The sequence below is a fragment of the Capricornis sumatraensis genome, chromosome 3 (assembly GCF_032405125.1).
Source record: "Capricornis sumatraensis isolate serow.1 chromosome 3, serow.2, whole genome shotgun sequence".
Lineage (NCBI taxonomy): Eukaryota > Metazoa > Chordata > Mammalia > Artiodactyla > Bovidae > Capricornis > Capricornis sumatraensis.
The window spans coordinates 4,253,112-4,256,582 of NC_091071.1; positions in this window are offsets into that span (position 1 = coordinate 4,253,112).

The window sequence follows — 3,471 nt, forward strand, 5'->3', positions numbered from 1 at the left end:
GATTTCATATGTGCCTGAGCAGTTTGGGGATCTCCTGATATTTTTTGCCCTTGGTCAAAAAGTGATACATAGATGTGATAAATAAATCACAGGGTTGGTCAGATTGCAAAAACTTCAGGGATAGGTTTTTACTGAAAAATTGCCCAGAAACTTCTTGGCAAGAGGTCCTTGGACACGGCGGGGGCGGGCTCTGGGGACAGCCCTGCTCCCAACACAGGTTGTGTTGTAGCAGGTGGTGGTGGCTGTGATGGTTGTTGCTGTGTTTTGTAGGGTGGGACGGAGGGCATGCCTTGGAAATCCCAATGCTTCAGTGGAGGAAGCTGGAATGGAAAATCTGGGTCCTAGAGTAGTTATAGGACACTGCCAACCTGTTTTCCAAAGAATTTTAAATTCAGGAGAGAAAGCATGTTGAAAAAAATCCCAAGAGCCCGAGATATCTTATCAGTGTGAACTCTGGTTCACACGGAGAAAGTGACTCCACCAGCGAAGGGAGTTCCAGTCCCTCCATATCCTCGCCCACACTTGGTACTGCTGTTTTTTAATTTTTTAAATTAAGACGTTTTCATTGGTTTGCAGTGGCACCTTGTGATTTTAATTTTCATTCTCCTAATGACTATGATGCTCAGCATCTCTTCATGTCACTATGCTACAGGCTGAATGTATCTCCTCAAGTTCAGAGGTTGAAACCTAATCCTCATGTGATGATATTGAGAGGCGGGGTCTTTGGGAGGCCATTAGGTCGTGAGGGTGCAGCCCTCGTGAGCTCGATTAGTGCCCTTGTCCAAGAGACCCCTGGGAGCTCCCTTGCTCACTTCTGCCAGCTGAGGACACAACCTGAAGGTGTCGGCTGTGAATCAGGAAGAGGGTCCTCACCAGACACCAAGTCTGTCAGCACCTTGATCTTGGACTTCCCAGCCCTCATTGCCTTTGTTTAAGCCGCCCAGTCTGCAGTATTCTGTTCTAGCTGCCCAAATTAAGTAGGACAGTTTACTTGCCATTTGTGTTGACAGCGACTGGCACACCTCATTTCACTGTGCTTGCGTATAGTGCCCATTCTACAGATTGAATGTTTGTGGCAGTCCTGAGTCGAGCAAGTCTATAGCGCTATTTTTTTTTTTTTTCCAACAGCATTTGCTCACATCGTGTCTCTGTGTCACATTTAGGTAATTCTTGTAATTTCCGAATTTTCTCACTGCTATTGTATTTGTTATAGTGATCTGGGATCTTTGATGTCGCTACTGTTACAACTTGCTGAAGGCTCAGATAATGGTTAGCCTTTTTTAGCAATAAAGTATTTTAAAATTAAGGTATGGACTTTTTTTTTAAGATGTAATAGTATTGCCCACTTAATAAGCTATGGTATCGTACAAACGTAACTTTTATATGCACTGAGAAACTGAATAGTCATAATGACTGGCTTTATTGGAAGATGTGCTTTATCTCAGTGGTTTGGAACCAAACCTGCAATATCTCAGAGGTATTCCTGAAGTTTTAAAGACAGGATCAATAACAGCATATTTGTAGGCCGATGAGAAAGATTTCTTAGGTAATGAAAAATCCGTGACTAAGGGGAGGGGAGAGTGAGTGGAGTGATGTCCTTGAGTGGGCAGGAGGCATTGGGGTCCTTGAGTGGGCAGGAGGGGGTGGGGTCCTTGAGTCCACTTGGAGGAGCTGCCTTGGGTAGGACAGGGCCAGCGCATCTTATGCATAGAATAAAAAGCAGAGTGTGTGGGTTGCAGATGCTGGTAATGACATATGGAATTGGGGAAGGGCAAAATGCTCTCTCTTTATTTATTATTATAAATAATGGTCTCTAATTATTTATTTTGGTTGCTCTGGGTCTCAGTTGTGGCTCATGGGATCTTTGTTCAGGCATGGGGGCTTCTTAGTTTCCACATGTGGGATCTAGTTTCCCGACCAGGAATCGAACCCAGGTCTCTGCGCTGAAAGGATGGTGTCTGACCCACTGGACCATCAGGGAAGTCCCCTAAAGCTCTCTTCTGATGATTTCTACTTTCTCAGTGAAGAAGCAAGTTCACCTGCAGGGGATGAAGATGCGTTGGGGTTTGAGTGTTAAAAGAGTGTACTGGGGAAATAGAGAGAAAGGACTAGAGGTGTAGAGTGTGGTTTCCTGGCAGGAATTTTTACCTGATGAGACATTTCAGACTTCAGTGAGCTGCAAAACACAGCAGGCAGTGCCTGTAGCTTGACACCTCTGGATCTGACCTGGGATTCCCATTAACCAAATTTGGTGTCACCATGACCCAGCCACCTGATCTGGCCACCTCGAGCCTCCTTGTAGGCGCGTGTGGTCTTTTTGGCCAGTGTCAGCACAGCTGAGCAGTGTGATTCGCCAGTGCCTGAATTATTCATGCTTTTGACCTATTCTAATGAGAACTTCGCCCAAATGGCTAAATTATTAAGCAGCTGGGTGCGATCTTGAAGGATGCTGTCTAGAAAACCGGGACACAATGAATTTTCTTGCTGGTCTTGCTTCTTACGGGAGTTGAGCCTTTCCTAATGATGCACAGTCACTCCCCGAGTGAAAGATGGCGATGCCGAGCGGCATTAATGTCCCAGACACAGAGGAGAGAAGAGACGCCTGACTAATTAGAGGAGAGATCCCCGACCTGGCCTGAAAGTCAGCGTTCTTTAGAGCATCCCAAAGGCAGTGGATGAGGACCACACCATTCCCGTAGCTTGCAAGGCTGAGGCGATTTTTTTTTTTTTTTTTTAAGAAACATGAATCACTTCTAGCAACAGAAAAAAATGAATAAATTCTGGAAATAAGACATGTTCAGCAGTGCCCTAGGGGATCCATGAGGACTGTTTACCACTTGGGCAACACATAGCCTGTGCATTTAGAGAAAGTGAGTTTAGCTATGCATTTAAGTAAATAGATAATGCCAACACTGAAATCCTTAGTTCTTGAATCATTTCTGGAAAACAAAGAACGCACACATCTAGGTGTGACACAAATGTGCCAATTGTTAAATAATGGTATGGTTTTCTGGGCTTCCCAGGTGGCACTAGTGGCAAAGAACTCACCTGCCAGTGCAGGTGACTTAAGCAACATGTGTTCGATCCCTGGGTCGGGAAGGTTCCCCTGGAGGAGCCCATGGCAACCCACTCCAGTATGCATGCGCTGGTGATGCTCAGCTGAGGACTTAACGGGGCTCCTTTGCAAATCTCCTGAACTGGCTTTCTGACCGCCCTCTCCTCCCTCGCACTCTGCCCTGCAAGCTCTTGCGGCTCTGCCCTTCCCAAGCTCTCAACTCAGAGAGACTTCCAGGCGCAGCCCAGGTCCCCAGTCCCCGAAGTGCAGCCTGCGAGCTCTCTGCCTCATTTCCTCCTCCATCAGGGATCACTGTCCTACGCTGCCTGCCATCCAGTGTCTAACAGCTGCTGTGTTCTATGTTTTGTCCAGTTTTGTAGGCACTTAAGGTAGGAAGGGCCATCTAGTCCCTACTG